Below are 12,216 nucleotides of genomic sequence, written 5' to 3'. Positions count from 1 at the left end.
TCTGGCAGCAGAGGCAATCCCTGCGCTTGGAGTCATTTCAGAAACTGCCAAGCTGTCTGCATGCACAGAAGAGATGCAGTCCGATGGTCTGCTTCCAATTTCTCCAGGCAAGTTCAGTTTCCTTCATGATGGGCGACTCATACATGCTGTCTTGAGAGCTCAGAACGATGTGGTTGGTGACTATCTGATGGGGATGAATGTGTGGAGGAAACAAAGGGGAGAGACCCCCACAGTTCGGCTTAGGAGGGAGCGGTGGTGGGGGCTCTTCATGAGAGGCCTTGTTGGCCATAAATCTAGCTACTTAGGAGGCAGAAATCTAAAGACCACGGTGGAGGCCAGCCTGGGCAAAAGTTCTCAAGATCTCAACCAAAAACCAAAAAAAACACCCAGACCTTGGCACAGTCACATGCACCTGTTATTCCAGCTAGGCAAAAAAAAAAAAACCCATAAATAGGAGAATTGTGGTTCAGAGAGGCTGAGGCATTCATGTAAAACCCTATTCAAAAAGCCTGCAGAGGGGCTCAAGTGGTAGAGTGCCTGCCTGGAGAGGCCTAGAATTCAAATCCCAGGAGAGGGAGGGAGGGAGGGGGAGAGAGAGAGAGAGAGAGAGAGAGAGAGAGAGAGAGAGAGAGAGAGAGAGAGAGAGAGCGCGCGCATGTATTGTGGCCAGCTCTCCCTCTTCCTCTTTGTTATCCTTTGCAACTACATTTTTACTCCATTTAGGAATCCTCTAGATAAAAAAGGGACTTTGAAAGCTGAAAAACCATTGCAAGTCCCTGGCTCACGAAGCCCCTCCTTCCTTAGCGCTCGTCCCCTGCAAGGATGTGGAGCGCCACACCCTCCTTGGCCAGGTAGTCACCACCCTGAGTGCTGCTGGTCACCCCTCATCTCCTCTGGGGGATCCTTTTATGGACTGTGGCTTCCACCAGACCCCACAGGCTGTGCAAATGTGGGGTAGGAGGGAGGGAAGCTCTTACGACAGGAAGAGTGGCAGAGGAGGGCACACTACCCCGGAGCACTTCTACAACGTTCCGCAGGGGTGCTGGTGTAGCTGTTTCTTGGATGTTCCTGTTGCTGGATCAGATGGTGGCTTCTGTAGCCTTGCTCCCCGTTCTTTCGTAGGGGGCCTGCATATCCCACCCATCTCTCAGGGGCTGGGGGGGGTTGGAGACTAGAAGTGGGGGATCTGAGAATATTCTTCCTAGAGAGGCTCCGGCTTCTGATGCTTGGAAGGTCTTTGCTTCTGAGAGGTGCTGGTGACAAGAGTGAAAGGGCAGATGAGGCCGGGAGTTTAGCCTACTGGTAGAGTGCTTGCCTCTTTCCAAAAGACCCAGGTTTGATTCCTTGGTTCCACATACATAGAAAAAAAGCTGGAAGTGGTGCTGAGGCTCAAGTGGTGGAGCTGTAGCCGTGAGAAAGCCCAAGGACAGTGCGCAGGCCCAGGACTGGCACAAAAAAAAAAAATCCAAGAGTGCAAAGGGCAGGTGGAGGGCTAAAGGTGGGGTTAAAGACGTCCAAGCACCCCAGCCTGTGTCTCTCACACTGGCTAGTTCATATCAGATAACCTGAGAAAGCCTTTAGGGCCTCATGTTCAAATCCTGGGAAGTCAGATCCCTTTCTTTTACATGTCCATTGTGCTGTGGACAGATGAAGATGGATGGCTCCTCTGACCCTCGGCACCCCTCTATTATTTGGGGATGGAGACAGAGCAGGTGTTTGCTCTTCGGTGTCCCAGGACCCTGTGCATCCTCGTCCCAGGTCTCCCAGATTAGTGACTCAGTATGCGTTTGATCTGCACACTTCCTCTGGTGGACTTTAAAACATCTCTAGCTGATGTATATTACCTTGAAAAGGAACATGCTGTGTAAATCATTGTTCACTGTCTCGCTTAGGGACATAATGACAAGATAAGCAGCCAGTTTCGTAGAGGTACCACCGTTCAGGTACAATCCACAGTGCAGGTACATGCATCTTCCACAGTGTGTCCAGTGCAGGTACATGCATCCGCCACCTACCACCCTCAGTGTAGCATTCTCTCATGATAGCCTCCGTCTGTGGATGGGGACTCCAGAGCGTAGAGCGTGGCTCAGCTTGGAAATGAGAGATGCTCTGCCCAGCTCTGTAACTTTGAGGCAAAATTACTGATTGGTTGAGCCATTGCTACCCCTCCCCCCTCCGCCTCTCTCTCCCCTCCCCCAATTTGAAGAAGAAGGAAGTGGAGGCAATAGAGGTGAAGGGTTTCCAGCTGCAGGGTGGGTGGATGTTAATCTGTCCCCACGTGGCTGTGGAATGAGACCCGAGCCAGGGCCCCCTTATCCTCTGTGCCAGCGTGCTGAGGTCTCAGGGGACATCATCCTCTGCTGACCACACAGTGCATGCCATGGTGCAGCTGCTGGTGTGTCAGGGCGGAAGGGGGCTGGGTACAGATGGGGGGACAAGGCTCCAATTAGGGTGTCTTCATCCTAACTTCCCAGGTCTCTCTTCTGGTCTTGGGGCTCAGCTCATGTACTGAAGGCTCCCAGGAGATTGAAACCTACTGTGCACCCAGGGGCTGGCACTGAGGCTCAGCCTGACCGGCAGCCAGTGCCCCTTGGCGTGTTTCTGTCATCCTGTCTCCCTTTCCTTCACTGTCAGGATGGCAGGCGGCCTACTTGGGCCCATGGCGTAGAGATGGCACCACCGGGCCCTGCAGTGACTCCGCCCCAGTGGGGAAGGCAGAGCCAGAGGAGAGCAGGGATCACGGCTGCAGAGGTTTTCCTGCCCCTAGGAGCAGTGACCAGGAGAGGGAGGAAGCAGCCCGAGCCCAGTGTTTCCTGCCTGATAAGCCAGGCCTCCCTTGCAGAGTCCTGGCCACCACCTTCGAGGCAGCCACGCCAGGGCAGGGCCCTGCCCAGGACGGGCAGCCCAGGAGGAAAATCACTTCTCCAGATTAGCTGCGGCCCTTCCTCCCTTCTGACGCCCCACAGCCACAGGAAACTGGGCCCTGCCCGCCCAGGGGTCCCACCCGCCCAGCGCAGGCCCTGGAGCCGGCCAGGGGCTCCTGTCTGTCTCGAGCCCCACCTTCCAAGTCCCTCGGGGTACATGCACTTTCCAAAAGTGGAGCTTGGCAAGGATGGCAGCGAGGCCCCAGCCATCAGGTCCCAGACCGGGTCCCGGGGCTCAGTCACTCCCGACAAGAGGGACCTGCCTCTTCTCACCTGCCCGATTGGCGTCTCTGTGGTCGGTGGGCATCTGGGGTGGCATTCTAGGGGGGGCTGTGGCCTTCTGGGGCAGCTAGGAGGGAGCTGCATTGCTGCAGCTCTCCACTCTCCTCTGACTTTGGTATGTGGGGCGTGGCAGGGTCACCCACCTCCCTTCTGTTTCTGGGAGGGCCCACGCCCTGGGCCTAAAGCTTCCTCCCTTCTTCTGGTTTGGGATCCCTTTCTGGGTACTTTCTCTGGCTGTCCCTAAGGGCAGACCAGTGTCCCTGTCCTTGCTGAGGAAGAGAGCAGGAGGCTGGGGAAGAGTCCCTTCTTTGTGATGCCATCTTGGGCTGAATGTTGTCACCATACAGGGAGGGAAGCTGTTCTCCAGTGTGCGCTCCACTGCCCTGACCTGCCCTGGTGCCAGCCTCCTGCCCCAAGGAGCCAAGCCTCCAGGTCATGGTGGCCAGGCACCCTGACGCAGCTGGTGGGAGGTAGGAGGAAAACAGGGAGTTCCCAACGCAGCAAGATGGCCACAGCCTGGGTCCATGCCACCAGCAGACCTGGGGTCTCCAGGGTGGAAGGAAGATGGAGGTTGAGGCCTTTTCTCTTGTACTCTGATGGCCTGTCTCGGCCACTGGTATAGGTTGGACCGTTCATGTCCCTCTGGGCTTTGGTAAATTAGAAGGCCGAAGTCACAGCTTCTCAGGGCTGGAATGTCCCGCCCTCTCGATCCTGACAAGCGAGCAAGCATCCTCTGGGCGGGGTCCTCTCTGTCCTTAGCAGCAGCATGTGGTGGGGGGGGGGGCGGGGGGGGGGTTCAGGGAGGTCCAGGGTAGAGGTCTTGCCACATATGTGTGCAGCTGGGCTACAGCAGCGGCACATCCGGGCCCCTGAGCGCCTCCCACTCTGCTGCCTCCGCTGTCCTGGCTTCGGCCCAGCCTTCCGTCACCAGGCTGTGGCAGGAGGCCCCCAGACACCTGGCTTGGCCTGGTTCCCTGTGCCAGCCCCACCCCTGGAGCACGGCTCTGCTTTACCCACATGGCCTGATCTGCCACCTTGCCACCACCTGTGTGCCAGGCCGGACAGGATGGGGCAAGAGACCTCTCCTCACATGACCCAGCAGCAGAGTGTCCTGGGCACTGCCCCTAGCCCTGTGGGAACAGGGCAGCAAGGCCTTCCGGCAGACTGCACTCCGCCATTCTTGTCTCCTTCTCCTCTCCTGTGGTCTCCAGACGCTGCCCCTGGCCTTTCCCCAGTCTACCCTGGTAGGTAGATGGCTCCAGAAGATCGGGACAGGGCAGTGGTTTGCTCACTCAGTACTGTCAACCGAGTGAAGCTCAGACGTCTCAGCGGGACCCACCTCCAAGTTACCCAGCCAAATTCTCCTCACCAGAATCAGTATTCACAGCAAGTTTCCAAATAGGAATGATTTCTTCATATCCCAGTGTCTTTGCATCAGCTGCTCCCTCTCCCACGTGCTGGTGCCCACACTTTTCACTTGGTAGATTCCTATGTGTAAAGACAGTTCAAATCCTCTGTACCTCCTCCTAAAACATCTTCAACCCACCCTTACCTCTGGAAGTCCCTGCCCTCTATGGCCTGATTTTCTGTCTATTCCACGATATTTTCATACAACCTGTGCAGTGTGCCGATGCAATCCCTCTTTAAGTATCTCTCCTCCCACTAGTCTGAGAATGTATTTATCTGGGAAAGGTATTGCATTGATCTTTGATTCCGTGGGCTTGCTCTGTGACGGGCCCAGAGTAGCATCTGACAGAATTTGTGGATGGTTGAACGGCTGCTAAGGGGATCTCTTCTAGACCAGAGCTTTGCCTCTCAGTGGTTCCTCTTTCTTCCCCCTGCTGCGAGACAGAAGGTTCACACCCATGGCCACGAAGAGAAGCAAAGGATCAAGGTAGTCAGCAATGAGCAACGCTTTCCCGATTTCATTCCCTCTGGATGGTCCTGGAAAATCTTAATTCTACTGTGGATCCCTGCCATGGCCCAGGCTAAGTCCACAGCCCATGCAGGGCCATCGCTCAGGGGTGAAAATGCACTGTGACACTGTCCTTCCCAGACGCAGCGAGGAAGGAAGCATGCACCCCCCAGAAGCCCAATCCTCCATTTGCTGACCACCTTGGGGCAGGTTCAGGGGCTGAGGGTGAGGATTTACCCCAGGCACAGCGGCTGCTGCCTCTGCTGTGAGCAGCTGCTGAGCTCTGGAAATGCAGTCTGCCCTGTGTATTACCTTCTCTGGATCGCAAAATCGTTCACTGGTGACTTTATGAAATACATTACTTAGGTACATGAAGGGAACTAGAACTTAGAAGAGAAAGTGAGAAGGCAAGAAAGAGAGAGAGAGAGAGAGAGAGAGAGAGAGAGAGAGAGAGAGAGAGAAAGAAAAAGAGAGAGAGAACCCGGTTGTGCAAGGATATTCACTGTCCTTTTTAGCAGCAATGTTTCTCCGTGGCTCAGGGCCTCCCGTGATCCTTCTACAAGGCCTCTGTATCGACAGTGCCACCACTCTCCTCTGATGGCCTGGCCTTGTGGGGGAACTCGGGAGCCCAGAAGGTATGATGCCCCAGCAATTCCACCGAAGAGGTTGACTCCTGCCAGTCCCTGGAAATCCCTGACCATGTGGCATCCTTCACCAGCCTTCAGAGGCCTCCCGCCCAGCTGCCTCCCTCGGAGGTTTCCATCGCCCAGCTCTGGGCGCTTCCTGGGAGGGATGTGTGCTGTAAGACTAACGGGGGACTGTGCTGGATGTAAGTTCTGCTAGGTCATTGGATACCAGTTTTCAAGTGACATGTACTGGCCTCCCCCATGGCCACATCTTCCCCCTCTGCCCATCGGCCACCACTCATCCCTGCTCGGAAAGGCCTGTCTGGGAATCCAGCCCAGATCCGGGCGGCCAGGAACACAGGAATGCCCACTTTCAATTCCAGTGACTTATCTCAGGGTTATGGGGTGAGTCAGCAGCCTGGCCTGGCTGCCCCGCAGTGCTGGGAAACAGCCCCTGGCTCAGGACTGCCAGGCTTGGCCTCTGACGTGCACCGTCTTGCTCAGGGCGGAAACCTGTCTTCCTGGGAGGGAGGAGCAAAGGCCCTGGGGTGCCTGGGCCTGAAGATGCCTCTCTGTGCAATAAACTAAATAAGGACTTTGGAGGCATTGCCCTGTGTGTGCCTTCTCTACCCCAGATTGTGACAGCACAGGCTGCAGTCCTGCCGTACCCTGTGAGTTCATGGTAGATACCACATAGAGCCCTGAAAACATTTCGTTTAGGAAACATCAGCACTTGCTAAGCACAATGGCGTCTAGACAGGTCCCTGTGTCCTCCTATTTTGAATGTGGGAGTACAAGAGCCCCCAAACCTTCCCTCTTGGGGGGGCTCTGCCCCTGCTAGATTCTACCAGACATCATTCTGTCACCCCATCATCACACACAGCCAGTTTACACGGTGACCATCGCTGCCACCACCCCTATACACACTTGTCCCCACACCAGCATCTGCCAGTGAGTGGCTCTGCCACCTCAGGCTCCGCACTCTCCCCACCACTCCCTGGTCTCTGATCCCTGAGGCTCCCCTCCACAGCCCTCTGTGGTCCTGAGTCCCTCCTGCTCCTGCCTCTGCTGTGACCAGGGCACCCCCACCCCCTGTGGGGCTGGAACTCTCTCCCTGGGGACTGAGAAGATACCAGTGGAGGAGGCCAGTGTTTGGCCAGCACTGAGTGTGCAGTGAGCGGACCCAGAGGCAGCGTATTCGATGGAGAGCCAGCACCAGTTCCTCAGCTCTTTTGGACTGGGTTTCCTTCCGTGCACAGGGCGGGCGATGAACACCAACCTGGCTGGTTGGTGTTTCGTGTGAACCATACTGCTTTCTTTGTGTTCTTTTCCCACTTTTCTCCACAGGCTCCACTCACGGGCCCCATGTGGAGAAGCGATGCCTTGTTTGTGGGTCCGTGGCCCCAGTGATCAGTGGGCCACGTGGCTCCACGGAACTCCTGGGTGACACCCTGAGCCCCTGGCAGGGTCCCCCCTGTGCCTACGTTTTGAAGTGTTCACCATCTGTCCCGCCATTTGCACAGTGGCATTTCTAAGGAAGGCAGGTCCCTAAGGCAGGCAGCCATGGCAAGCCAGTCCCCTATGGCTCCAGCTAGCCTGCCAGGTGGAGGCAGGCAGGGTCCAGCAGGGGGCCGGCGCCTGCACTGTCCGTGACCATGACAGGGACTTCACCTCATCTGCCATGAAGCGGCTGTACTGCAGCTCCAGGGCCCCTCAGCTCTAACATCTCCCACAAGGACCACACACACCTTATTCTAGAATCCCAACTGGAGTGCCGGGGGCCAGGTAGGGGCTCCCTGTGGTGTGTGTCTGGTGGAATTCATTCATTCCCTTCTCTGCTGCATCTGGTGGAATTCATTCATTGGATTGGCTGCTAATTCAACGCTTCCCTTCTCCAGTGCTCTGTGTCCAGTGAGGGGTGGGGCAGCCAGCTGGAGCTGTGTGGTCGCTGCTTCAGGAAAGGCGGGCTGTGGAGGTGGGGCTCTGAGCCTGGTAAGAAGTCAGCTCCCACTTCCTCCTGCCATGACCTGACTTCATGTGTCGAGGGAGCCCAGCGTGGAGGAACCATGGCTGCCCTCCAGGAATGAGTCCTGCGCTCTGTGGATGCCATGCCCACATCAGCTCTGCTGGGATCACACGGTTGTGATCTAAGGTGCTGAGCTCGGGGCCTGTCCCTCTAGGTAGTGGGAGGCAACAGAAGGGAGCGGGAGCCTGAGACGGAGTCCCAGAAAAGCAGAACTTGAGGTTTCTTTGGAAAGCCCTCCAAGAACACAAGAATAGATGAGATCCAGAAAAAGAAAGAGAAGGGAAAGTATCTCCAAATTGTGGGGAAAATAGTGCTTGAGCCTTGGGGAGCCACACAGCTCTGTCCCAGAACCGTCTACTTCAGGGACAAAAGGCAGAGAGACTGGCCACAGGCTCCCTCCTCCCGTTGACTGGGCTGTCCTGTGGGACGGCAGGCCCTGCACCTGCATCCCTGCATTTGTGGGTGACATGCTGGCCTGGATGGCGCCCATGCTGTCTCCTCTGAGAAGTCAGGGCAGGAAATAGTAGACACGTGACACAGACTCCCTGAGGGCTGCCGGCCATCCACGCAAAGTGGGATGCAGCCCAGTGGAACAGGTCTCTGCAGCCTAGGCTGGAATAGGAGGACAGCCCAAGAGAACAGGGGCTAGCCCACCGAGGCACGCAGTCTGGTGGACTTGTGCGGTGCTTGAAGTCTGCCCTCCCGAAGTTGCCACTCGCTAAGGCTGCCCTTTCTAATCAGCTTTTACTATGTCTGAGGCAGGGTTCCCCTGGGCTGTGACCACATACCACGTACCACCTAGCTTCTCCCCAGGCTCCTGTGACAGCCACAGAGACTGTCCTTCACACAGGAGCCCCTGGCCAAGGGTTTCGGGTGGTTTTGTACAACTGTTATCAACAACTCCATGTTCTTGGTAGAAAGCTCCAAGACCCGAGCCAGCTTCTGTGACTTAAACCTGATCAGAATTCCAAAAGAGGCATCGGGAGGCCTCAGGAAGAAAGGACTGAGAAGCTCTGGGCAGGCCCACTTCCTCTGTTTGAGCGTCAACGGAAGCAGCATTTGGCCAGATCCTGCTGGAAGTCTGAGACCTGCAGGCAGGACAGTCTGCTGAGAGACCCTTGCAGAAAGCTGGGGCCTGAAACCACAATGTCACCAGCAGAGGCTGAGTCAGGTTCGGAAAAACGCTGGTCCAGCTCTCACTCTGGCCCAGGCACCTGTTTTCAGAACAGCAGAGAAGAAAGACCTTATGCCCTCTTGAAACCATTCGGGCTGCCAATGGAACCTGACTTTTGAAGAATGCGTTCAGAACCCGCTGGGGAGGTTATCTACACGTGACAGTGTGGGGAACTCTAGTAGTAAGATACCCTTGGTCTGTGTACTCGTGTGTTTCACGGCAAGTACCTCATTGAGAAAGGAGAGGTGGGGCACTGCTCACCAGGTGACGTTTTCTTAAGGCAATAAAGGTGTCACATTCTGTTCTGCTTTGCTCCAATCCACTGTTTAACTTGGTGTCAGTCAGTTCCAAAGGACAGTGCAGTCCCCAAGCTTTGACACCCTTCCCATCTACATAGGCCCCGTGGTCTCTCTCAGAGGCTTATTCCCAGGAGGGAAGCGTGGTGGTCCTGGCTGTGGGGCCACACCCTGAGTGTTAGTTGGGGGAGCAGGAGCTCTCACTTAGGCAAGCTGAAGGTTTGGCTGCTCCTGTCATGGCATCACCCTCTATTAGCCAAGTGGCCTTGAGCAATCATTCCACCTGTCTGAGCCTCAGTTCCCTTATTTGTCATGGTTGAAGCCTTCCCTGCCCTTCCCATCTCACTGACCTCAGTCACATAATGGGTGTGCAAAGGTTGGCTCAGAGAACCAGACTACAGTGTGACAGCGTGGAGCTGCCCTCAGGGGGATGGATTAAGGAAACAATCTCTCCATCTCTCCTCCCTTTCTTGGCTTCTCTTAGCCTGTTGTCTTCCTTCTCTCAGGCTGGAAAATCTCAGCCATAGGTTTCTTTGGTCTTCTACAATAATAAAGCCTCATATCCCAAAGGAAGTATCCGCTTTAAGTAGAAAAATCCCCTAAAATCATGGTGACTTGGGGTGTGGCAGACGGTGTAGAGATGGAGTCTTTTGATTGGTTCAGTTTGAGTCATGTGCTTATGCATGGTCTAATCATGGTGGCCCATGACAAGGGACTATTTTGATTGGTCCACAAACCTCCCCGCTTATCCTTTGGCCAGGAAGAGTGGTACTATGGTTGGGGTACTCTGAAGGACACTAGATTGTGTGTGTGTGTGTATGTGTGTGTGTGTCTTTACATGTGAAAAAGATGTGTCTTTTTCACTAGTGTTTTTTTTTCCCCCACAGTCACCCAATAGCCTCGGCAGTGAAGTTATTACACCCAAGGTAACTTGAATTATGTGTCTGCATATGGTCTCATCTCATGCATTGGCACTAGAGAGCTTCTTCTTTTTTTTTTACCTACTTGTTGCTGTCCTGTGTTCGAACTCGAGTCCCTCAAAAGTGATAAGCCTTGTCTGGCTTGTTTACTGTTGAATTCCCAGTGCCTAAAAGAATCTGGTACTTGTTCAATTAATACCTGTGAAATGGATGCATGGCTGCCAGTGGTCTGCCTCACACGCCGTCTCCAGGAGCCCCCGATCTTTCAGGCTCCCTGGCAACGCTCCATTTCTTGTCCCTCCCTGTCTGCTGCAAGGGGCTTCTCAGTGCTTCAGGCCTCTGGCCGCCGGCCACCACTGTGCCCTTAGCTGGTGGTAATGTTTCCGTTCAGCTCCCATGGCAATACAACCTGGGTCCTGAGGAGGCCTTGACCCACATCTCAGTGTGGCTGCCTTCTTACCTCTGACCCCTGTGAGTCCCCACTGCACCCCAGCACCTCCATGAATGCACTTAGCCATGTGTAACACATGCGTTCTAAAAGCACAGCAAGCAGAACTTGCACGGGTCTGAGCGGGAGCTGGCCGGAAGGAGGCCTTCCTAGCCAGCTCAGGGACCCATCCTGCAATCTGCCCGCAACTTAGTTTGGGTTCAGAAGGGAAGTGGTAGGGTCTGCCTTCTCCTCCTCATACTTGGTTGTTCAGATGCCAGCCCCACCCCAGGCCTGTTCCACTGGTCCTGAAGTTTATGCCATATGCCATGGCTGTGGGGGTGCCATGGAGGTGGCAGCTCCCTTGCTGAGCAGGAAGCTCTTGAGGTCAGAACCTTCCAGCACAGCAGTGCAGGGCAGGGCAGGGTGGGGCGGGGCGGGCTCCCCTCCCTTCACTGTGGTGGGCCTGTGGCCCATTAGATGCTACAGCCAGAAATGGATGTACCCGATTGCTCCCTTAGCTTCTAAGGATTCTCAGGACAGAGGAGGAAGACATTTCTTACTGTGTCATCATGCCTTTGCTGGTGTATTAGCTTTCCTTCCATTCCACACCTTTTTTTTTTTTTTTTTTGTATTTATAAGATGGGTTTATTTAGTGAAAGGTTCGGGTCTTTTTATTAAAGAATTTATTAACATTGATTTTTACATTATATTACAAATGACGTGTTTAACAAACAAGTGTTCAAGATCCACATCTTTTTTTAACATCACGCTTTCTGTGTGGCTGAAACTGACTTTCCTGGGTGGGCAGATGGAGCCTGAGGATGGAAGAGGGGTCCCTTTGGCTGCCACACGGGCTCTGGGGAGCAGCAGGCTCACACCTAGTCCAGCAGTGTGGCCCTCTGGGGAGGCTGGGGATCCTGGCCAGCTGGGGTTCCATCTTTACCAGTGGGAACTAGGGTCTCCCTGTGGGGAGCTCACTGGAGACGGTAACATATCACCCTGCAGTCAGAGCCAGAGACCAGAGGGGCCACAGTTCTGGGGTCCCGAGGTAGGCACAAAACTTTGGATGGGGTGGGGGTGGAGACGGAAGAGAGAACTCTCAACTTGGGAGAGCGGCCAGGCCGGACGCCCATGGGCTCAGCTACTGGCTGAATGTCCACTGGCTCTGCCCATGAAGGAGGCTCAGGGGACCAGAAGAGGGCATGTATCTCCCCACTGCCCGGATTTGGGGGTCACAGCCACTTGTCAGGCCAATAGCTCTGGAGAGGGACACACGAGAAAGAGCTCAGCATGAGGCTTGAGGACCAGGTTCTGGCTCTGGTCCTTTGGCTTCCTCCCTGGGCAGCCATGACCAGCAGAGCTTGTCCCACCTCTGTCCTCAGAGGCTCTTTCTGATCTGCTGACTGCATCCTGTTCTACCTCGATGAGTCCCAGGGTGGCTTCTGCTCCCGGGACTTCTGTGCAGGTGAGGGCCTGACTGGTATCTGCGATTCCCTCCGCCACTGGTTCAAATCCGCTGTGGGTCTGTCTTCCCGGCATCTCAGGCTCAGCCACTGAATGCCACCCGGTCCCCACCACAAGTGGGGACACAGAGGAGACACAGCCTCTCCCATCACTTGTGAA

This window comes from Megascapheus bottae, chromosome 20 (genome assembly GCF_031878675.1).
Source record: "Megascapheus bottae isolate mThoBot1 chromosome 20, mThoBot2.hap1, whole genome shotgun sequence".
Classification (NCBI taxonomy): domain Eukaryota; kingdom Metazoa; phylum Chordata; class Mammalia; order Rodentia; family Geomyidae; genus Megascapheus; species Megascapheus bottae.
This window is presented reverse-complemented; position numbering follows the sequence as displayed.